The sequence below is a fragment of the Phyllobates terribilis genome, unplaced genomic scaffold (genome assembly GCF_046119375.1).
Source record: "Phyllobates terribilis strain yellow unplaced genomic scaffold, ASM4611937v1 Scaffold_1__5_contigs__length_1240528914, whole genome shotgun sequence".
Taxonomy (NCBI): domain Eukaryota; kingdom Metazoa; phylum Chordata; class Amphibia; order Anura; family Dendrobatidae; genus Phyllobates; species Phyllobates terribilis.
The window spans coordinates 1,051,450,024-1,051,475,675 of NW_027362761.1; positions in this window are offsets into that span (position 1 = coordinate 1,051,450,024).

The window sequence follows — 25,652 nt, forward strand, 5'->3', positions numbered from 1 at the left end:
CAAGTGGGGGCACCCTGCTCATATTGAACTGTCATCACATTGTAGATTGCCAGGTATGTCGGCACAGGTTTCACTTGTCCCGTTTTTAAAATAAACATTGTTCACCCAATCAGGGGTGTGTAGATATCTTTCCAACAGGGAAGGTTTAAATGCATCACTACTGTCTGAGGTGGGCTTGAAACTTACTTTTAACCCTTGTTGTGGTATCTTACCAAAATCAGTAATTTTTGTTTTGTTACGAGGTACCCACTCCCCTCCTTTAAATGCTAAATAGAACCTGGGAATTATTTGACCCGTCAGGTTCCCTTGCCACCACGGAAATTTTGTCCATCCTACTACGGGAATCCCAACAGTGGTATTCGACAGTCTCTGTGTGGCATTATTGGCCCAAGTATCTGAACAGTTCACCCAAAAGTTTATCTCTTCCCATGAGACTGGGACAGCGAGAAAGGGTATGCTAGTGGACGTCACAGGGGCATGTGTACATATCCAACAATTAGCAATGGTCTGGTTTTGTTCCTTTAGTCCATCGATTAGAGCAAGATGGTGTTTAATGAATCTATTGTCGTCTCCATCTGTGGTGCTCAACCTAGTCCATGCACCTGTGGTTGTAAGTATGCAGGTAAGTATAAACAATGTCATCATTCTTTGTCCGCTGGTTCTCCTAGTATCTTTTTGCAATGGGACGCGTGGATCCAGGTCTCTTTTCTCTCTAGCTTAACGGCTGTACTTGTGGTCAGCAGAACTTGAAAGGGTCCGTCAAACCGTGGATCAAGGCTTTTCCTCACGTCTCTTTTTATAACCACCCAGTCTCCAGGTTGCAGCGTATGGCTGCTAGAGTCTTGATCTGGATCTGGAAGAGAACTGAAGACATTATCATGTACTTGCTTAATCTTTTTGTGTAAAGCCCTCACGTAGGAACTTAGCACATGGTTGTTCATTTCTAATGCTTGCGGATAGAAACACCCTAGGCTGGGTAGGTTGCCAATCAATCTCTCATATGGAGAGAGCCCAGTCTTTTTATTAGGCGTGTATCTTACTGAAAGCAGAGCAAGCGGAAAACAGTCCGGTCATGGTTTTCCTGTCTCAGCCATGGCTTTCTGAATTTTTAATTTCAATGTCCCATTCAGTCTTTCCACTTTACCACTACATTGCGGGTGATATGGGGTGTGAAATGCTTGTTGAATTCCTAGAGCTGACATCACTTCATTCATTATTTCAACTGTGAAGTGTGTACCTCTGTCACTCTCAATTACCTCTGGTACCCCATACCTGCAGACCACCTCCACAAGCAGTTTCTTTGCGGTTGCCAAAGCCGTGGCTTTGGCAATCGGGAAAGCCTCTGGCCATCCTGAGAAGAAATCAATACAGACCAACACATATTCCCATGATCCTGACTTTGGCAGCTGAATATAATCAACTTGCAGTCTCTGGAATGGATAGAGGGGCCGGGGGGTGTGTTTGGGTGGTGTTTTAACTACTGTACCCTGATTATGTGTAGCACATATCATGCACCCTTGTATCAGGCTTTCAATACAGGTGGAGAATCCTGGTGCCACCCAATGTTTCTGCATCACACTCATCACAGCCGTTTTAGATTGGTGTGTCGGCCCATGTAGCATCTGGGCAGTTGCTAGGTAAAGTGCCCTTGGAAGGCATCGTCATGTCCCTTTCCCCCATACCCCATTTGCTTCATTCAGGCATGCACCTTCCTTTAACCACTTATCAACCTCCTCCTTTTGAGCCTGAGCCTGCATTTGGGATAAGATGTCCTCCGACACAAAGGGGTTTTTAGGGGCACTTAACTGACGTACTGTTGGCCCTTGTTACGGCTTACAGGCTGCTGTTTTTGCCGCTGCATCTGCCATCGCGTTTCCTCTACTCACCTTGTCGGTGCGTCTGGTATGTGCTCTTACCTTTATGACGGCTACTTTTTTGGGTAGTTGTAGTGCATCAATTAACTGCTGGACCGCATCAGCATTCTTAATGGGGTGTCCTGCTGCCGTCAGGAAACCTCTTGACTTCCATATGGGACCAAATTCATGGGCTATACCGAATGCGTACCTAGAATCTGTGTAAATGTTAACAATACTACCTTCTGCTAGTTTACAGGCCTCGATTAGGGCCCTAAGTTATGCCTCTTGAGCCGATTGGTGTGGGAGCATTGGTTCTGCCTTGATTACTGCATTGAGGGAGACAACTGCATATCCAGTATGGAAAGTACCTGAATCGTCCTGATGATGGGATCCATCTACAAAAAATTCAAAATCTGCATTTTCTAATTCATGTTCAAATACAGTAGGTAAACCTGCCGTTTCGTGTGCCATCATTTGTACACAGTCATGAGGAACTTCCTCTCTTGGATCTTCCTAAAAAAGCACAGTACCTGACCCCTCCTTTAGATCCGAGAGAGGTAACAAAGTTGCTGGATTCAGGGTAGTACACCTCTGTAAAGAAACATTGGGAGGCATTAACAGTGCACATTGTAACCTAAGATGACGTGCTGCTGAGAGGTGAGCGGGTTGCACTTGATTCAACATAGTGTAGACATCATGAGGTGTGAGCACGGTGAGCGGGTGGTCAAGAACAATGTCTGCGGATTTATGGAGCAATAGTCCAACAGCATGCAGAGCACATACGCAGGATGGCGCACCTCTGGCTACCGCGTCTAATCTGCCACTAAAGTAGGCAACAGGTCTCTGATTATCACCGTGTGTTTGAGTTAAAACTCCTGCTGCATGTTCAGCTTGTTCATGGAGGTACAGAGTAAATGGGAGCTCATAGTTAGGGGTACCCAAAGCTGGAGCGGCCAAAATACGGTTTTTGAGAGAATAAAAACAGTCTATTGCCTCTACAAAAGTACAAAAGGTGTTGGGGTAAGACAGTCATAGAGGGGCTGCATCAAAATAGAGACGGCATGAATCCACTGTCTGCAATAGGAGACCAGTCCAAAAAAAGTTCTGAGGGCAACAACATTAATGGGGATGGTGAATGCCTGTACTGCTTGTTTGCGTGCATTTGTTAAATGATGAGCTCCTGGTGTAATGCAATGTCCCAAAAAGGTGACTGAAGATTTACAAAACTGAAGCTTATCTTTCGATGCCTTGCAGCCAGCGTGATAGAGAAACAACATAAGCGATATAGTTGCACTATGACATTGTTTCCTTAAGGGGGCACAAATGAGCAGGTCATCAACATATTGCAGAACAACGATATGTGGTTCAGACCATCCCTCCAGTATTTCCTGCAGACTGGCAGAGTACATTGTGGGTGAATTCTGGGCACCCTGTGGCACCACTGTCCATGTATATTAACTACCCTGGAATGTGAAAGCAAACAAGTACTGGCAGTCAGGATGTAATGGTACACTGAAAAATGCATTTGCCAAATCGACCACTGAAAAACAAAGAGAGTTAGAAGGTATCTGTGACAGAAGAGTATGCGGGTTGGGCACAACTGGTGTTAGAAGTTCTGTGGCTTTGTTAACCAACCAGAGGTCATTGACCATTCTATATGCGGCTGGTTGTCCTGGCACACTCTTTTTCTTTACTGGGAACAGGGGAGTGTTGCAAGGGGAATTGGTTTTGACTAGGACTCCCCTGTGTAGTAATCTTTGGACTTGCTGGGCTATGGCATTCTCCTGAGCCGAGCTAAGGGGATACTGCCACTGTTGAGGTAAGATTGCTCCTGGCTTTAATTTTACCATTATTGTTTGAACTCTTAACCTAACAACATCTGTTTTGTCTGAGGCCCAAAAGTCATGTGGCACAGCATGCTCCAATATCAGGGGAAAATAATTTTTCTCTTCTATGCTGGCAATATCTAGTGACATAATTTTGCAAAGGGTACTTGGTTTTAAACCTGGGGTCATGGTGACAGTGCCATCGGGATGATATTCAATATGTGCTTGTAATTGGGACAACACATCATTTCCCAAAAGATTACATTGGCCTCTGGGCGATACTATGAGCTGGCTATGTACAGTAGCTCCTTGAATTTGCAGGGGAATTCTCTTAGTGACAGGGAGCAGGATAGATGGGGAATTGACGGGGGTGGCAATGACATGATGTGAAAAATCAGTGTCAGTGTATGGCCAATCACCTTGTGTAATTACTGAATTGTCGGCCCCCGTATCTACTTGGAAATCGATTTCATGTCCCCCTGGTAGGTTCACCTGCACTATACAACTGGGAGTTGGGGGAAAGGAGATGAGGGGGTTCTTGTGCAAGCTACCCTCATCCTATGGGGGCGTTGTTTGGTCAGCTGGAGGACCCATACTCTGAGCATTTGGATACGGGTTGGTCCTACAGTCCTTTCTAAAATGTCCTGGCTTTTTACATCCGTAACATAGTCTCTGTCCTCCTCCTGCAGTCCGTCCTTTGTCTCTATTGTTTCTAGGGGCAGTCTCTACTATGTGTATTCTGGCAGCTCTCTTTGCCTGCGCTATGTCATGCTGTGCCCCCTGGGCTATTCTAGCCAAATCCTCTGCCTTCACTGATCTCCAGTCAGGTCTACTTGCTTTTACCTTCTCAGCTACTTCCTTTTTCAATCCGTTCATAAAAGCACGTGCTAGGACCCTCTCACTAGTCCTATTTCCTTCATTAAAACCCATCTCACTCCATGCTTTCTTCAGAGCCCAAAAATAGTCCTTGGGGTCCTCCTCTTTTCCCTAGGTTCTGTCCTCTAACGTGACGGCTTTGTCACCCTGTCTCTCTTTGCATGCCTTAATCAAGGCAGCAGCAAATGAAACACCGGCCGCTGCATTATTATCTTCCGCATCTTCCGGCCCTGTTCTATTTGGGTATTGCTTGTACGTTTCGTCAGTCAGTCTGTCGTATCGTGCCTCATCTGCCAATTTTCCTTTTATTACTCCCTGTAAATCCAACCTAGTTGCATTATACGTATCCTGTATGGTTCTTATCATTCTGGCAAAACCCATAGGGGACTGGGATGGATCTGGCAGCTGGGAGATCAGTGCCAATTGCTCTGAGGGACTCCACGGTCTATATATTAACACCGTGCAGGGTTCTTGTCCTGGGACTTGCTGATCCGCTCCCGGTGCACCTGGGGCTCCCGGTATTACTATTGTTCTCATTGGAAAAAAGACTAGCTGGGTGGGGTATTGGTCCTCCACATGCCACACAGATGTCTACTGTCAAGGGGTTCTGCTGTATACATCTGGGGCAAACCCAACAATTGGGTTCCTGAGATTTCTGGTACTGGGGTGGGGGTGACGTCAGGGGAGGACAGGGAGGAAAATATGTCATTCCGGTTTTTGTCAGTCTGTAACATCCGTCTCCTAGTTCTTCAATCTTTCCTTCAAAATAAGCGCATGCATTCATCCATACATCCACTGTCTTCAACAGACCCTTATCTTTCAGCCATCCATTATAGGAGTTAAAGAAGGATTTCCATTTCTCTCCATTCATCTCTCCATTCTCATTCATTCCCGCTTTACACAATATTTTGTCAATTCCAATCAGTGCCTGTTTCCCTTCTCTGCGTACTACTAAGTCTTTGGCTGTAATGCCTTCTTTGGCATTTTGGTTCCCCATTCTTTTGGTTCTCCTCACTTAGAGTAGACTCCTCAGTCACTTAGATAATGGTCACTTAGACAATGGGCCATAAAGGTTTCTGAACCACACCACTACTAGCCTTCCAGGACTTATACGCTAACCAGAAAAACAGACCAAAAACACCGATCCCGAGACACACCCACAACACAATCATCAGATCCATACTGTCATTCTTAAGTTCTCCAAAGGATAGAAGGCAGGACTGTCAATTTATCTGAGGGAATTCTACTGGTTCAAAGGGACCTGAGCCAGACAACAATCTGTGAATTACCTGGGAGCCGACCGCTCGGGGGTGAGGGAGTCTCTTCTATGTAGTGATATAATTAGGTAGAATATAACAGTTATTCTTACCTCAGCGCTGTATATATCACCAACAAAGAGCTTCACTCGTCCCACGTCTCGGACCGGTCGAGCACCCCTGTGTAGATTAACTCAAGGTCCCTGTTCGGGCGCCAGCTGCCTTGGATTACGATATCGGAGAGAATGAGACACCGGACAGGATGTATGTGTCAACAAGCTCTAAACTTTATTACAAACACAGGTTTAATATACACCCTGAAGGCAGGAAATGGATTTACCATATATGGTTCGATTGTACAATTTAGCTGCACAAGCAAAAAAAACTAGTTTCTGTATGCTTTGAAACATTTAATTAGACGTATCTGGCTAGCAAGGCCACGTTATCTTCTAGCAAGGACACATTATTGATACAAGGAAGGAACATTCAGCTGCTGTTATTTTGACGTAAAGTAACAGTCAGGCTTATATAGCATAGATGGGGTCTTTGAACTTGAGGGGCCTCATCTTCTGCTATAACAACGCGATAATTAGCATCACCATCGCGCTTCTCTGTCTTCTGAAACGCTCTCTGTTCACAATCAAAGAAAATGCATTGCAGGCGGAACACAATGAGATGGAGCAAGGAACCATACAGGGTGATTATACACAGCCAAGCCTCATCTCATCCCAATGTGGATTGGGTGACAATGAGGTAGAGGAGGAGGAGGAAGGACAGGAGCTAGTTTCATGCATTATAGACGGTACTACCTGCACAGCTGTCATACCGTCGGTTCAGCGTGGATGGCCAGAGGACAGAGAGGAGGAGAAGGAGAGCATGGTCAGTCATCCTCTTGGTGAGGACATGGAAGTCTTGCCTGTTAGTAGTCTGTCACGCATGGCTGAGTTTATGTTACGCTGCCTTTCCCATGACCCTCTGTCAAAATTTTGGGTGACAGTCATTACTGGTTGGTGACACTTCTAGACACACGCTACAAGGAGAACTTTATATCTCTTATTCCTGAGGCGGACAGGTCTACAAAAATGGGGCAGTACCAGAAAGCCCTTGTTGCGGAACTATTAAAAAAATTCCCATCTGAAAACGCAGGCGGTAGAGGGCACACTTTGTTGGACAAACAAAGAGTACAGACGAGATAGACACAACTTCAATCCAGCAGAGGCAGGGGAACACTGTCAAAGTTCTGGGAGAGTTTTCTCAGACCATCCCATGGGAAGATGCAGAGGGAGTACCTTGCCAACCGTACCAACGTCCTCTTTGATTCCTTTGTGCCTTATAATTATTGGGTATCCAAGCTGGATATGTGGAATAAACTGGCTCTCTATGCCTTGGAGGTCCTGGACTGCCCTGCCGCCAGCGTTTTATCAGAGCGGGTTTTTAGTGCCACTGGTGGAATTATAACTGATAAGCGCATCCGCCTGTCAACTGAAAATGCTGACAGGCTGACTCTTATAAAAATGAACAAGGGCTGGATTGGGCCAGACTTCTCATCACCACTGAATCCTAGCAGCGTAACATAAACTCAAATCCAGTGTCTTTTCTTGGGAGGTGTATTCCCATGCACCTTTTCACACCCACACATGGATATGCGATTCCTGATTTTGGCAATTTGCTATTGTCATCCTCCTTCTCCTCATCCTCCACCACCATATCACCAGGGTGACCATGGTCCGTGATGCAACACCCACATCATTTTTTTAAAGGGTGTTTATGATGCCCGTGAACATTTTTTTTTATACAGTATGCTCATGTATAACCCCCAGGGGTAAATGTTTGTCAGCTCGTACACTTAGAGCATTGGCATTACAAGTATAGGAGGCCTGCTCCTTTCAAATGGGAACATTTTTTTATGAGGCCCTCCTCCACGTCTCTTTCAAGGGGAATTGAAGTGCCTCCAAATTTTTGGCAGCCCTTGCATTCACTGCATAGGCCAACACTATGGGAGACTCTCTCCTTTCTAATGGGAATTTGTCATTACAGAGGCCCTGCTCTGTGCGTCTTTAAAATCTTAGTGGGGTTTTTCCTAAAATTGGTAAGCCGTTGTACTCACTGCATAACCTATAACTGTATAGCGGACTCTCTCCTTTCTAATGGGAACATGTCGTACCTTGTTACTGTGGCCCTGCTCCGTGTGTCTTTAAATTCTTAGTGGGGTTTTTCCTAAAATTGGTCAGCCGTTGGACTCACTGCATACCCTATAACTGTATAGCAGACCCTCTCCTTTCTAATGGGACCATGTTGTACCTTGTTACTGTGGCCCTGCTCTATGTGTCTTTAAATTCTTAGTGGGATTTTTCCCAAATTTTGGCAGCCCTTGCAGTCACAGCATGGGCATTACCACTATAGGAGACCCGCTCCTTTATAATGGGAACGTTTTTTTCACCGAGACCCTCCACTATGTCTCTTCAAAGGGGTATTGGGTTGTATATGAATTTTTGGCAGCCCTTGCAGTCACTGCATACGCAATAACAGTATAGGAGACCCACTTTTTAATAATGGGAACAACAAAGCATAGCCGGCTGATGGCTCACTAACAATAGCTAGGGCCGACTGCTGGCTTTTTAAGAATAGTAAGGGCCGCCTGATGGCCCTATAAAAATAGGCTTTGTGGACTTTCAGAGTCAATCCATCATAAATGAAACAGGATGTGTCTGATGATATGTCACACACCACATGGCCAGATAAGGTTATAAAATGTTAAAATAACATTTCCCGGTGAATGCATTTGTCTTAAAAAATAACGTAAAAAAACCAACAGTAGGATCTTTCTTTAGTATAAAAAACAGAGTCGCCAATATAACCTCAATGTAATCGCATTATTCAGCTCCTGCACCTCCTCTTTCATCTCCCAAATGACCACATCACTCACAAGCTGAAAGCACTGCAGCACTGCCTTGGCCAAGCGGCAACAGGCTGTGCTGAAGATAACATGCTTAATGTTAGGTGACAAACTGCCCAGCACTGCAGAGTTGTTGAAAGCTGTAACACAGCAGCTTGATCTGTGGCTCTCACCTCTGAACATACAGCCAGGCATGGTCGTGTATGACAATGGGCGGAACCTCGTGACGGAGAAATGACAGCCAGGGTAGATACGATTTCCCTCTATGCCAGTCCTTTCACCAAGCTTAAGAACATGGCTGTGATGAAATACAACTCCCACTGAGAAGCTGTTTCAGATTGAAAAACATTGTGCCCACCAGAGGATTTGATTCTGAGGGCTCACCTTTCTGCCCCGCTCAAGAGCCCCATAGCAGCTGCAAAGTTAGCGCTATCATGAACTCTCCTGATGTAGAAGCCAGGGCACACCACAGGATTCTCTGGTGGGACCGTCGAACCCTGCCGAGAAGCAGTCCTGGCTAAGAAAAGTGTGTGGAAGGTTCCCGGACACTCTATGGCTGCTTTTTTATTGAGGTGGAAACCCATGCAAGCACGGGGAGAACTTACAAAATCCTTGCAGATGTTGTCCTTGGTGGGATTTGAACCCAGGATCCCAGCGCTGCAAGGCTTCAGTGCTGACCACTGATCCAATTTGCTACCATTCACCCTCTGATATCTAACAGGCTAGAGAAACTTGCACCTACTCCCACTCTATCTTCAGCTCCTTTGTGAGAAACTAATGTATTTGGGCAGCCACTCAGTCTATCAAATAAAATTCCTGAGAAGGAAATTGGGGATGGCTTCTCTACTGGTACTGGGGGTATTGCTAATACTATGGCGTCGTACCATAGTTTACTGGAAATATTCCAGGCTGGTAGGATGCAAGCAGATTCCCACAGAAAAGTACCAACACTAATGTTCAGAGATCCACGCTTGTAGAAGGTGGAGACAACACCGGGAGAAATAGTGGCAGCTGGGGAACAAGTATACACACGAGGCATGAGGCATGAGGTTGTGAAAAGCTTCCGCCTCCACGAGTTTTAAGGCCACATTTCAAGTGCAAACAGCTGCCCAGAAATCTGGCAGTTTAGTTTTGCTGCCTGTGGGTAAGTGGGTGGGTGGGTGGCTGTCTGCATACTTGCACTTGCATTCCAAGTAACTGAAAACATGGCCTCACCTCAGCACTATGAACTCTCCTGAAGGAGAAGCCAGGGCCCACCAGAGGAGTCTCTGGTTTTCTAATGGGCCCGTCCAACAATGCCGAGAAGCAGCCCTGGCTAAGAAAAGTGTGAGGGAAGGTTCCCGGACACTCTATGGCTGCTTTATTAATGTGCATCGGTTGTGCTTATGCATGTTATTTCTCAAACTGCATTGCAGATCAGGCCATTGCCCAACTCTGTGTTACGCTCGCGCCGGGACTGACTGGCGTGAGCGTGATTAGTGATCCCACTGTACCATGAACTGAGGAGTGCCTGGAGGGGCGTAACTAAGCATCAACCCGATCCGACCAAGGTCGCACGTCGGCTCAGTCGACTCCGTGAACCAAGGAGGAACCGAGCAGAGGGACCAGGTGCTACTCCAGGTCAGACCCCGGTCACAGCTGTTGACCCACAGCGGGGAATGCAGGAACAGGCAGGTTAGGCTGGCATACAGACAGGTGGGTATTGGCAGGCACGGCTGGTATGCAGACAGATGGGTACTGATAAACACGGCTGGTATGCAGACAGGTGGCTACTGGCAAGCACGGCTGGTATGCAGACAGGTGGGTACTGGCAAGTACGGCTGGTATGCAGACAGGTGGGTACTGGCAATCACGGTGGGAGTGCAGACAGGGAGATACTGGCAAGCACAGCTGGAGTGCAGACAGGGAGGTACTAGCCAGTTGGAGCGCAGGCTGGATAAGGTCCAGTACAGACTGGGAGACAGGAACAGAGCCGCAGATGCGGTAGTCAAGCAGAGTAAAGTGAAACCGCCGAAGCGGAGGACAAGGCAGAGCAGAGCGGAACCGCCGGAGCGGTGGACAAGGCAGAGCAGAGCGAGACCGTCGGTGCGGTGAGTAAGCAGAGCAAAGCGAAACCGCAGGTGCGGTGGACAAGGCAGAGCAGAGCGAAACCGCCGGAGCGAAGGACAAGGCAGAGCAGAGAGGAACCGCTGGTGCGGTAAGCAAGCAGAGCGGAGCGAAACCGCCGGAGCGGTGGACAAGGCATAGCAGAGCGAAACCGCAGGTGCGGTGAGCAAGCAGAGCGGAGCGAAACCGCCGGAGCAGTGGACAAGGCAGAGCGAAACCGCAGGTGCGGTGAGCAAGCAGAGCAGAGCGAAACTGCAGGTGCAATGGACAAGGCTGAGCAGAGCGAAACCGCTAGAGCGATGGACCAGGCAGAGCAGAGAGGAACCGCCGGAGCGGTGACCAAGACAGAACAGAGTGAAACCGCAAGTGCGGTGAGCAAGCATAGCAGAGCGAAACCGCAGGTGCGGTGGACAAGGCTGAGCAGAGATGAGCCGCCGGAGTGGTGGGCAAGGCAGAGCAGAGAGAAACCGCTGGCGCGGTGAGCAAGCAGAGCAGAACAGGGCTGCAGGTGCAGGCAGAGAGGACAGGGCTCTGTTCACATGGAACAGACTGGAAAATACAGGAAGATGGCTAGAACACAGGAGGTAGATACGGAGGAAGGGAAAAGGGACAAGCAGAACCAAATACACACAAGGTACTTACAATGAAGTAGCGAGTGGACACAAAACTCACAAATAGAAGTACAGAGATAACGAGTTGGAGTTAGGTGCAGGTTCAGACACAGCAGGAAAAGGAAAGGTACGGACAAAGAGACAACTAGATAACAGGCTAGGAGACAGTTCAGACAGGAACTGACACTGCAACGAGATACAGGAACTAGCCTGTGTATACAGCCCCCAGAGGCGGAAACAGACTAGAAGTCACAGGTAACAGGCCTGGGTAAACAGCCCCCAGGGTGGCAGAAACAGACTAGAAGTCAGAGATAACAGGCCTGGGTATGCAGCCCCCAGGGTGGCAGAAACAGACAAGATACAGGACAAGACCTGGCAACTCAGAGGCAAGGAGCACACTGATAGATAGTGATGCTCAGGCCCCTCCTTCAGGGTGGAGGGGGTTTAAATATCCAGTGACTCACAGCAATAGGCTGGAGATGCATTAGGAGTGCGCCCACAGCAGCTATAAGAATCAGGAAGTAACCGGACCGCCGCCCTAAGCAGTCAGACAAGAGACATGCACACAGCATGAACTGGAGCAAGGTTTGCAGGCTGGACGGGTAGGTAAGATTGCGGTCTTGCATAGTGGGAGGTGGTGCACTATGCAAGCATGCCACCAGGGATGTTACACTCTGTAGTCATGAAATTAAATGCGCAAAGAAAGATGTTTGTGTGTCAAAGCACCACCGTCAAGTGCGAGTTGATGTTGGACGGGCTGCCATTGCTTCTGCAACAAGCTGCATTAGAGGACTTCCTGGGAGAAATGACACCCAGAGTAGATACGGTTTCCCTCTATGCCAGTCCTTTCACTGAGCTAAAGAATATGGCTGTGGTGAAATACAACTCTCAGCAAAAAAAGCTGTGGACTGGCACCGTACCGTCCCTAGCCACATTCACCTGTCCATGTGTTTGTGGTTAGGTGGTCCTTCTCAGTAAGTGCACTTGGGAGGGCCCGGGTAATGTTGTGGGACCCATGCTTGTGGAAGGCGGAGACGATACCGGGAGAACCAGTGGCAACTGGGGACCGAGTATGGACACCCGGCCACCGCCGGCATGAGGTTGTGAAAAGCTTCCGCCTCCACGAGCCTAATAGGCCACATTTCAAGTGATAGTAGCTTTAGAGGACTTCTTGGGAGAAATGACAGCTGGATTAGACATGGTTTCCAAAGTCCTTTCACCAAGCTAAACAATATGGCTATGGTGAAATACAACTCAGCAAAAAAAGCTGTGGACTGGCTCCGTACCGTCCCTGGCCACATTCACTTGACCACGTGTTTGTGGGTAGGCGGTCCTTCCCAGTAAGTGCACTGGGGAGGGCATGGGTAATCTTGTGGGACCCGTGCTTGTGGAAGGCGGAGACGATACCGGGAGAAACAGTGGCGACTTGGGACCGAGTATGGACTCCCGGCCACCGCCGGCATGAGGTTGTGAAAAGCTTCCGCCTCCACGAGCCTAAAAGGTCACATTTCAAGTGAAAGCAGCTTTAGAGGACTTCCTGGGAGAAATGACAGCAGGAGTAGATATGGTTTCCAAAGTCCTTTCACCAAGCTAAACAATATGGCTATGGTGAAATACAACTCAGAAAAAAAAGCTGTGGACTGGCTCCGTACCGTCCCTGGCCACATTCACTTGACCATGTGTTTGTGGGTATGCGGTACTTCCCAGTAAGTGCACTGGGGAGGGCACGGGTAATGTTGTAGGACCCGTGCTTGTGGAAGGCGGAGACGATACCGGGAGAAACAATTGAGGCTGGGGACCGAGTATGGACACATGGCCACAGCAGGCATGAGGTTGTGAAAAGCTTCCGCCTCCATGAGCCTAAAAGGGCACAATTCAACTGCAAGCAGCTGTCAAAAATTTGGCAGTAAAGTATTGCAGCCTGTGGGTTGGTGGGTGGCTGGCTGCATACTTGCGCTTGCATTCCAAGGAATGGGGTAGGGACAACTGAACGCTGCACTGGGACAAGGACATGGACGGTGATTGTTGCAAGTCTGCAACGACAGGTGCATGGCAGGAGGCATCTTCGCACGCGCCAAGGATCACTTTTGATGGGCACACTTTTAGGCAGTGACCTGGGAGTCAGAAATGCTTCCAAAGTTCTTCCCCATGCTGTTCTCATGTCTTTTCAGAACTGTATGCATGTGTCTGATGATGTGTCACACACCACGTGGCCAGATAAGGTTGTAAAGAATGCATTTGTCTTGGTTGAAAGCAATGCAAAAGTGCAAAAACGTATCAAAAATGCTACATGTGAATATAGCCCAAGGTGTGGAGGAGCATTTTTGTTTATGGTTATTTATTTTGCCTTATATACAAGTCATTACCCTGGAAAGGATGTTCTTTAATATATTTCCCAGGAAAATCCATTTTGGATTCGTTTTTGTATGTTTTATTGTGAGTCTGTAAAAGTGGCGTAATTCCTCTGACAACATTGTTGACAGCAGTGACCTGGGAGTCAGAAATGCTTCCAGGGGTCTTCCCCATGCTGTTCCCATGTCATTTGAGCACTGTTCCCATCAATTTGGGCAATTTTTAGTCCCTCTGCAGACCGCCGGGGGGAGTCGCCTGAAAAATACTCGAGTTTCCCTTAGACTTACATTGGGCTCGTTGCTCGGGTCGAGCACCCGAGTATTCCAATTTGCTCGACCCGAGCATCGAGCACCCGAGAATTTTAGTGCTCGCCCATCACTAGTCACCAACTGCTGCTGCCAATCACTGAGTACAATAGGTCTGCTGAGGTAGATGCCATGAGCTGCTGAACTCATTAATTGTCTGTGTGGTGATGTGCGCTGTCGACATGACACCATGGCTTTAGTCAGATTTCTGAGACACATGCAGCAGAGGGGAGCCAGAGCTTGACCTAGGAAGGGTGAATACTTACTCTGTTATTTTAGGTATATACAGCAGCACAGTGGCTCAGTGGTTAGCAATTGTGGCTTGCAGCGCTGAGTTCAAATCCCAACAAGATCAACATCTGCAAGGAGTTTGTATGTCCTCCCCGTGTTTTCATGGGTTTTCTCTCGGTACCTCTGGATATACTGTATATAAGGAAAGCATAATAAATAATAATAAAGTATATAAGAGTATTTTGGTCATCTTTCCTTAAAGTAGAAAACACCTTTAAATTTCATACTGGCTGTATTGTTGAAAACTAGTGCATTGTGTGAACTTGGAAGTAAATTTCTTTCTACAACAGACACATTCTTTCTCATCTAATGTGTTTATTTGATATACTTTGTATAAAACACAATAAATGCAGCTTAACATATTTGCTAAACCACTGCTAAATGTCAAGTTGCATAAAGATATAAAATATCTGGGTCAAGTTAATTCTTGTTACTTGAGTTTAAAGATATTTGTAAATAATAAACTGAAAAGTGCAAAAAAATTAAGATTCCAGAAACACAGCACATTTTGCACTATGTGTATAAACTAAACACAGACATGTTTGCATTTTTCATCTTGTTTGCATTAGAGGTTTCAAAGCTTTTAGATTAAAAAGTTTAGTTTCTTCTAAAACCCACAAATCAGTGCAAGCTTAGATAAATAAATACACGTGTCACCAGTTAAGCAGAGTTCAAAGTACACTTCTAGTTAAAAATAAGAAACTTAGCTGCCTAATTTACTGTGAAGATAATTTTCTTGCAAATCTAATTCTCATGGATATTTTAAGCTGTGCAGAAGATTAGTCTGATGAGGTTTCGGTTGTCATTCCTGAATTTATACAGCTCTAAAACATCAATAGATTCAGTAACACATTTTCAAAATTATTCATTTTTTATGAAAATATTAAGATTTGAGAGTCCTCAGTGGTTGATACCTTTTAATGGCTAACTGAAAAGATAGTAACAAATTGCAAGATTTCGAGACTACTCAGGTCTCTTCGTCAGGCATAGTATAACATGAAATCTGAAGAGTCACATATTTATACACAATAGGACACAGAACTAATGCAATAGATGAGACAAGTGACGTGAAGCAGAACTTTGCATATGGGAGAGGGATAAACAAATGTGGCCTTAAATATTGGAACAGTTCATAGATAAGGAGTGTGAAAGTTTTATTGTTATGTGATTGAGGTTTTGTTGAGTTTTGTGATGACCCCACAGGTACTCTCGCATACCAAAATCATTGAAAAACTTCCTTACCTTTGAACTAGATGATATTGCTGGACAAGCAAACCCTGCTCAACCCTATGCACTGTTGAATGAAGCTACTGAAATGGGTAAACTAATCAATTTCAGATTTTTTATATTAAATATATTTCTTAGACCTGGTGAGGCAGGTGAAAGTACTTTAAAATTCCTGTCAGGATGTTCACATAATGCTGACATTTTAAAATGAGCATTTTTTTCATTATTTGACTTTATTTTGTTTATTTTATTTTTTTTACCTTGTTTATTTCTTTTTTTTTGTTTACTTTTTGGCTTTTTATTCTTGCACAATTTTAATGTATTAAAATTGCTTTTTCGTTGCTTTTTTAAGCTTAAATTTTATTTAGGTAGCAAAATAAGCAAGCAAAGGTGCAGATTTTAAACAATATTTAAAATGCTTAGCTATGTATGTATAGAAAACACTAAGTTCCCAAACTAAAAAAAATGGTTAAAAAATGCAAACATTTAAAATGCTGGATCATCAGTTATGCCTTTCCATTTTACCTTTTCCAACAGTAACATACCAGTTTGTTAACCTTTGTGTTTAAAACTAAAATAATAATTAATGACAAATGTACTAAAACAAGGATACCCATACATAATCAAATGTTCCATTAACAAGATCAAACTATGAAGCATCATGTCATCCTATTCTTTGTTGGTGCAAAAGTAGCCATATCCAACAGGATGGAAGAGTTTGGATCACTGAGCTCTTGTCTTTATTAAAATTTCCTCTTCACTGGGCAAATTCCGATGGGAAATGTATATGTAATTAGGTGATAAAAAACAATTAAACATGAGCGGATGTTTTGAAATTCAAAATTGCCAAATTTTCCCCCAAAATTAGATTTGCTGCTAATACATTTATATGAACCTCAATGCTGTAAAACTTGAAATTGCTCTGAGGAAATAGAGAACTTAGCTGACCATAAGAGTTTACGCTTTACAAGCAGGACAGAAGGTGAGAGTCAACCCCACTTACCATAAGAGCTTACACTCTATACGATAGAGTACCCTGATGACCATAAAAGCTTACATTCTATAGGTGAAAGAAAGAGAGGACCCCGTTAACCATAAGAGCTTACACTCTGTAGGAGAGAAAGACTTACCCAGTGACTCTGGAGACAGAAAATGACTCTCCTGTACAAACTGTGTTCTGCTTGGAACCACTGATCTGTGATGGCCAAGGTGCTGACACCCAACCGTACAAGGTATGATAATCCATAAGATGTCATAGATGTAGGGCATAATAAGGAAACCCTCACAGCAATATAAAATGGCTTCAGCATTGTGGGAAATGGTGCCAGGCAAGATTGTTTTTTTCATTTGCAAAACACAAATCAAATTTCAAAATGTTAAAATTCACATGAAACCACAAATTTCAGGAAATTCATCTTGAGCTCAACCCTCCTTGGATCGATCTACTCAACTCTATTGGCAATTATTTGATTAGTTCCATATTCAAATAATGGACAGCATAATACATATAAAGTATTTAACATACTGAATATAAGTTATATCAAATAGATGCAAATCAACTTAGAGTCAAATTTCATGAAATTCGTAGGTCTCAGCAAATTCAAATAATAAGTAATCCAGTTTGCATGAATCTCCAAAAAATGCCCTGTGCAATTTTCCATATTGTCAAAAAATACATAATCTAGAGAGGGCTTCCCAATACTGCCTTTCAATCAGATGAGATCATCATAGTCTGTATAAAAGCTAAGACAGGAAAAGCAGCAGCCATTTTAGGGTTTTACAGTCTAGAGTGAGGACCTCAGACAGCAAAACTCTGCATATTGGATAGGGAGAGAAAGAGCTAAAACAGATTGGACAACTACTGTAGTGCTATGATGATAGAAAATGGAAATAATAGTAGTCTGTGAATAATACATAGAATCAATTGGTAGCCGGAGAGCGCAATAAGAGAGTTGATAGCAGCTGCAGGCTGTGTGTGAATTGATCAAACAGTGATATATTCAAGTAGAGCATGTTTTCCAGCTGCCTGTGAATTAAATGATAAATAGTTTTTTTTGATAACCCAGGAAAGCAGTTTACAGTCTCTCAATCCTATGTTTTCTACTGAAGAAAAAAAGTGAAATTAAAAAGTTTGATTGTTGGGTTATGTTAGAGCAATTCTAACTATTTTGATTTCCAAAACTCTCCCCAAAGAAAATATGAAGATCTCGTTATTGAAAGGATTTATTAATATAGTAGAATCATAAACGTAGGCATTTCTAAAATTATAGCAAATAACAGGATATATAGCTACATAATAACTATATACTCCTTGTATCTGCCCAGCTATACCCCTCAACAAGTCTTTCAGTGTGTTCTTTCGATAATTATCACAGTGTATGAAATTTAGCAAAGCCAATGATATTAACCGGTTCCCGACCGCCCACTGTACATAAACGTCCGCGCTGCCTGGGCTCTGTGCAGCGCGGACGTTTAAAAACGGTGGGTGGTCTCGCAGCGCTCAGGACCCCCAGGGTCCTGCAAGCGCTGCGATTCCAGTGCAGAGCGTTAGCTCTGACAGGGAACATCAGCAGGACCTGATTGGATCAGGTCCCAGTGATGTTAACCCTTTGCTGTCTTCTATATGCTGCCATCTATAGTGATCGCGGCATATAGGAGACAGCAGGAGGAGAGGGGGTCGTCTTACCTCCGAAGACCTCCGATTCCTTCCAGGACCTGGGGTTGCTATGGCAGCTGGAGGTCACATGACCGCCTCCAGCTCTGCCATATATGGTGTCCTGTCTGGCTCAGCCTGCAAGCTGAGCCAGACAGGAGACTCTGACTGAAACAGGGAAGATCTCATGTAATGTAATGTAATATATGTCTATTACATTACATGAGATCAGTGATCAGAAAAATAAAAATTATTGTCCCATACAGGGACTAAGTAAAAATGTAAAAAAAAGTAAAAAAAAAAGTTTTTAAACTGTTAAAAAAAAATCACAAAATAAATAAAAATAAATAAATAAAATATTAAACCAATAAATCCGTATATTTTTACAAAACCAAAAAAAGAACACATATTTGGTATCGCCGTGTCCAAAACATCCCGAGCTATAAAACTGTCACACTAATTAACTCCTTCTGTGCACACCGTAATAAAAATAAATAAAAAACGGAGCAAAAAAATATGCTTTTTCGTCATATCGCCAAACAAAAAGTGGAAAAAAATGCGATCAAAAAGCAAAATAGAAATAAAAATGGTACCGCTGAAAACGTAATCTTGTTCCGCAAAAAACAAGCTGTCATACAGCTCCATCAGTCGAAAAATAAAAAAGTTATAGTGCTCAGAATAAAGCAATGCAAAAAAAATATTTTTTTCGATAAATTTGTTTTATTGTGTAAAAGCGCCAAAACATAAAAAAAATACAGTAAGTGTAGTATCGCTGTAAACGTACTGACCCGAAGAATAACGCTGCCTGATCACTTTTACCACACGCAGAACGGCATAAAAAAAAACCTCAAAGAACAATTCCTGAATTGTTTTTTGTTAATTTTACCTCCCAAAAAACGGAATAGAAAGCGATCAAAAAATGTCATGTACCCAAAAATGGTGCCAATAAAAATGTCAACTCGTCCCGCAAAAAACAAGCCATCACATGACTGTCGGCCGAAATATGGAAAAATTATAGCTCTCAAAATATGGTGATGCAAAAGCTAGATTTTGCAAAAAAAAGCGTCTTTTAGTGTGTGACAGCTGTCAGTCATAAAAACCCGATATAAATCTGGTATCTCTGTAATCGCACCGACCCGAAGAATAAAGTGATCTCATCACTTATACCGCACGAGGAGCGGCGTAAAAAATAAATAAAACCAATTCTTCACCTGCTACTGATTTGTTTATTATGTCTCCGAAAGATCGCAGTAAGGCTCTGCTCACATTTATCCTGCGCTCTGCGCTGAGCACTTACACCAGAGTTTCCGTGTAAATCTCTGAAATACGTGATTCAGCCAGAACCCATGACGGAAGATTCCCTGTAACGAGGCAGATATAGACCACTGTGGACGCCGTCTAGCCTGGGATCCCACGGTGTCATTTGTTTTACGCGTGCATAAAAGTGCGGTTGGCCAGTTTTGTGCACTTCTGAAAAAAAGGACACCGCTAAACAGAGGCCAGACAGAGTCCAGAGTAACTCTGCTGCCTCATTACAGTGAATGGATCCCGCAGGGGTTTCATTTGAATTTCATCTTTAGGAAATTTAGATGGAAACCCCGATGTAAGTGCTCAGCCTAGAGCGCCAGATAAATGTTACATAAAATGTTCCCAATAAAAGCTTCAACTCAGTCCTCAAAAAAAGCTAGTCCCCACTCAGGTCTGTCATCTGTTAAAAATATAAGGGACTTCCAAGTTACTGGTAGCAGAAAGGCTCTGGAAAAGCGAAATGGCCCTTGCCCCCCAAAAGAAATTCAGAAAATTTTGTGCTCCCAAATCCAAATGCCTATTCTACAATAATTTGTTCTCCAATTGTCAAATAGCACTCCGTCCCCCCCAGATCTCGCCATATGGCTGAGCGGTACGATACAGCCACATATGGGGTATTGTCACTTTTAGAAGAAATTGTGTGACACATTTCGGCACCATTTTTACCCATTGCCCTGTGTAAAAATGTAAAATCTGAGGGTAAAACATTTTTTTGTTGTAAAAATATAATTATGCTTTTATCACTGCCCAATGGTATAAATTTAAAAATTAAAAAATACTCACTACTTCCCTAGATGAATTCCTTGAGAGGTGTAGTCTACAAAATGGGGTCACTTGTGGGGGTTTCTGCTGTTTTGGCATGTCAGCGACTCTTCAAATGTGACATGGTGTCTGCCACCTATCCCAGCCAACATAGCGCTCCTTCCCTTTCAAACCCTGCCGTGCGCCCAAACAGTGGTTTGCCTCCACATATGGGGTATCAGCGTGTTCAGGAGATTATTGCACAACAAATTTCATGGTGCAATTTTTCCTATTACCCTTATGAAAATGCAAAATTAAGGGATGAAAAACGTTTTTGTGGGAAAAATGTGAAAATTTTATTTTTACAGCTCAATATTATAAACTTCTGTGAAGCACCTTGGGGTTCAAGGTGCTCTCCACACATCTAGATAAGTTCCCTAAGGGGTCTAGTTTCCAAAATGGTGTCTCTTGTGGGGGGTTTCCACTGTTTAGGCACATCAGGAGCTCTCCAAACACAACATGGCGTCTGCTAATTATTCAGACAAATTTTATATTCAAAAAGTCTAATGGCGCTCCTTCCCTTCCGAACCCTGCAGTGCGCCCAAACAGTGGTTTTCCCTCACATATGGGGTATCAGCACGCTCAAGAGAAATTGCACAAAAAAATTTTGGTCCATTTTTTCCTGTTACCCCTGTGAAAATAGAAAAAATTGGGTCTAAAGTAACATTTTTGTGAAAAAAGTTAAATGTTAATTTTTTTCTTCCACATTCCAAAAATTCCTGTGAAGCACCTGAAGGGTTAATAAAGTTCTTGAATGTGGTTTTGAGCACCTTGAGGGGTGCAGTTTTTAGAATGGTGTCACTTTTTGGTATTTTCTGTCATAAAGACCCCTCAAAGTGACTTCAAATATGATGTGGTCCCTAAAAAAATGTTTTTGTAAATTTTGTTGGAAAAATTAGAAATCGCTGGTCAACTTTTAACCCTTATAGCTCCCTAACAAAAAAAAATTTGGGTTCCAAAATTGTGCTGATGTAAAGCAGACATGTGGGAAATGTTATTTATTAACTATTTTGTGTGACACATCTCTCTGATTTAAGGGCATGAAAATTCAAAGTTAGAAAATTGCAAAATTTTAAAATTTTTTGCCAAATTTCCAATTTTTTAACAAATAAACGTAAGTTATATCGAAGAAATTTTACCAGTATCATGAAGTACAATATGTCACAAAAAACAATCTCAGAATCAGGGGAATATGTTGAAGCGTTCCAGAGTAATTACTTCATAAAGTGACAGTGGTCAGAATTGAAAAAATTGGCCCGGTCACGAAGGCAAAAACAGGCTCTGGTGCGAAGTGGTTAACAACTTCCTTACTCTAACACATGTGAAAATTACAAACAATAATCAAAGGGGTTTTTTTTTGCATTTATTGTGCATTCTTCTGTGTGAAAGGGGCATTTTTTTAAAAAAGTCAAATTAAAAATTCCAGCATTGTAGACATTAAAATAAGACTGTCTTCCTAACATGATTAGTGTGTTTCAATTTTTTTCTTGTTGCTCATTTGTTGTAGTAGTTTAATGTACACCCATACTATGTGACAACCGCAAGTCTCACAACAATGCTGAATGCTGTTATCTCATTTTGCTATCTGGGTATGTACCCATCAAAGAAGCAAAATAGCTAAACCCTTTTGTCACAGTGGGAGAAGAGAAAAAATTAAAATAGGAAAAAAAGGAAATAAAATACATGTTTTACTTGTTTATTTTTTTTATTAGTCCAATTTAGCAACTGTACACCCAACAACAATACTGCAGGTTGTTGCTGCATTTTTCTTTCCTAGCATGTATCTACCGACAAATGTAACATTTTTTATTACAGACTTTTAATTGGGGGTAGGGCGAGAATAGCGGCATAACAAAAAATAAAAAAATAAAAAATCAAACATTTTACTTTTTGTATATTTGTCTTACGAGTCCAATTTGAAAAGTATATGCAAAACAATAATACTGCAAGTTGTTGACTTGCCGGATATGTTTTCCTGGCTGAGAAACCACCTGTACATCCTTTTTGGCAAAGGAGATTTAATTTGGTTGTCAAAAAATAAATAAATAAAAATTTAAGTAAATCTTCACATTTTACTGTGCAGGTCTTCACAGTCAAATTATTTCTTCTTTTTTAAAAAGCACACATGTTGCTGATTCTGAAATAATAGCAATAATTTTTGCATGGTTTGTTATGAAACCTGTTACTTTCAAAACCGCAAATCTGTTCCTGCACCTAAAATAAAGGTATCATTTTTGCACGATTAGTTAAAAGCCACTGTTATGTCTTTTTGTAAACAGTAAGGGTATGTGCCCACAATGCAGATTTGATGCAGAGCATTTTTGCCTCTCCCTGGCAGAAAAAAACGCATGCTGATTTACATGAGTTTTTTTCTGCCAGGGAGAAGTGTTTTTTCAGCGTTTTTACATGCGTTTCCGCATGCGTTTTTTCAAGCGATTTTGAGCATCACTTGAAAAGTGCTTGACAAGTTGGTCACACAATATAAATCCATGTGGGTTTGCCGCGTTTCAATGTTCCTCAATGGCCGCAAATTTGCGGCATAATGGTGTGCACCATCCAAATTCACATTGCTTTGCATGGCAGATGGTTTTACAAGTGTTTTTGCGGCGTAAAAACCCAGCAAAAATGCTACAAGAACGCTACGTGGGCACATAGCCTAAACCGAAATAGAAATGGCTCCTTATATATTCAAGAAACCTCTTGCTGCTCCACAAACAGGGAGAATTTTTGCACCGCCTCTTGTAAAAAAAAGCCACTGTTTATTCAGAATGCACCGCCTGTGTATATGCCCAAGCAACACAAGTATCTGTTCATAAAGTGAATAATTTGGGAAACATTTTTACAATTGAAAAAGCCAAAAAAATATTTTAGTACAGTGTATTGTTTAACCCCTTAACAACATTTGCCGTACTAATACGCGTCTGTGCCCTGGGACTTAAGAGCCAGACCCGTATTAGTACGTCATATCTTTAATGCGGCACCGCGACTTAAGTCGCGGTGACAGCATTAAAGTTACGGTGCCATCCTTCCTCCTGTTAGATGGCGTCATCATCCCGGGGGCTGTCGCCGCCCCCCGCACCAGCGATCGCTGTGATTGGCTGTTCAAATCTGAACAGCCAATCACAGCATTTCTCACTGTTTCCGGCAATGTGATTGCCGGAAACAGTGATCTGCAGCCTAGGATCGGTGCTCCTATGAGCACCGATCCTAGGATGTTGATAGGACACCCCAGCCCTGGCCCCGGACTGCTATGATCGGTGCGATCGCCAATCACATCGATCGCACCGATCGTAGCGCGACCGCGCGGTGACAGGGCGGTCATGGGGCGGTGACCGGCTTGTGACCTGCCTGTCACCGCCCCATGACCCCCTGTAATGTGATTCAAGCCCCCAGACTGCTCTGATTGGAGCGATTGATGATGACATCGATCGCTCCAATCAGAGTACCTGAATACAGGTGACCGGCGGTCACAAGGAAGTGTCACCTCTCTGTGACCCCCTGTGGTGCGTGCTCTGCTCCAGCCATATCTGATTGGTGCAATCAGTGTCACCAATCAGATGGCTCGGGCACAACATGCACCACAGGGGGTCACAGAGGGGTGACACCTCCCTGTGACCGCCTGGTCACCTGTATTCAGGTACTCTGAATGGAGCGATCAATGTCATCAATGATTGCTCCAATCAGATTACCTCCACCTGTCACCACCTCATCATCACCCTGTGACCGCCCTGCAGACCCTCACATTTGGTGAGGATTTCTACAGAGCGATCACATCTGATGTGTCTGTGCTGGGCCTTGTAGTGCCACAGAATATTCTGTGACACCACAAGACCATCTTCTCACTGTTCCAGTCGCTGCTGCTGCTGCTGCTCCTGGATCTTCTGTTCCAGCGTCCTGGATCTTGTGCTCCAGCTCCTGGATCTTCTGGTCCTGACCTGCTGTGGTTCCTGCTCCAGAGCCTGCTGCTGATCCTGCAGAGAAGACTTTGGTAAGTCTGTTCTCCCCTCATCCACCCCAATCCCCCCTCCCCCCTCTTTTTACCCCCGTAACCTTTTTTTCTGCATCCTGCAGCGGTCTCCAGCTCTGGTCCGAGTCTCCAGCTCCACTCCTGGTCACCAGCGCCGGGCTCCTGGTCACCAGCGCCGGGCTCCCGGTCTCCTGCTCTGGGTCTTCTGTTCCAGTCCTGCTGACCCTTTGGTAAGTCCATCTCTGATCTCCCCTCATCCACCCCAATCCCCCTCTTCCCACTCCCCTGTCTTTTTACCCCTCTTCCCACTCCCCTGTCTTTTTACCCCCCTTCCCACCCCAATCCGCCTCACCCCAGTGTCCCTGTTAAGTCTTTTGCTTCTGATCTCCAGCTCCAGTACCGGTCTCCTGCTCCGGGCTCCTGGTCTCCTGCACCGGGCTACTGGTCTCCTGCACCGGGTTCCTGGTCTCCTGCTCCGGGCTCCTGCTCTGGGTCTTCTGTTCCAGTCCTGCTGACCCTTTGGTAAGTCTATCTCTGTACTCCCCTCATCCACCCCAATCCCCCTCTTCCCACTCCCCTGTCTTTTTACCCCTCTTCCCACTCCCCTGTCTTTTTACCCCCCTTCCCACCCCAATCCGCCTCACCCCAGTGTCCCTGTTAATTCTTTTGCTTCTGATCTCCAGCTCCAGTACCGGTCTCCTGCTACCGGGCTCCTGCTCCGAGCTCCTGCGCCGGGCTCCCGGTCACCAGCTTCGGGCTCCTGGTCACCAGCGCCGGGCTCCTGGTCTCCTGCACCGGGCTCCTGGTCTCCTACACCGGGCTCCCGGTCTCCTGCTCCGGGCTCCCGGTCTCCTGCTCTGGGTCTTCTGCTCCAGTCCCGCTGACCCTTTCGTAAGTCCATCTCTGATCTCTCCTCATCCACCCCAATCCCCCTCTTCCCACTCCCCTGTCTTTTTACCCCTCTTCCCACTCCCCTGTCTTTTTACCCCCCTTCCCACCCCAATCCGCCTCACACCAGTGTCCCTGTTAATTCTTTTGCTTCTGATCTCCAGCTCCAGTACCGGTCTCCTGCTCCGGGTTCCCGGTCTCCTGCTCCGGGCCCCCAGTCTCCTGCTCCGGGCCCCCGGTCTCCTGCTCCGGGCCCCCGGTCTTCCTGCTCCGGGCTCCCGTCTTCCTGCTCCGGGCTCCCGGTCACCAGCGCCGGGCTCCCGGTCTCTTGCTCCGGGCTCCCGGTCACCAGCGCCAGTCTCCTGCTCCGGGCTCCCGTCTTCCTGCTCCGGGCTCCCGGTCACCAGCGCTGGGCTCCCGGTCACCAGCACCA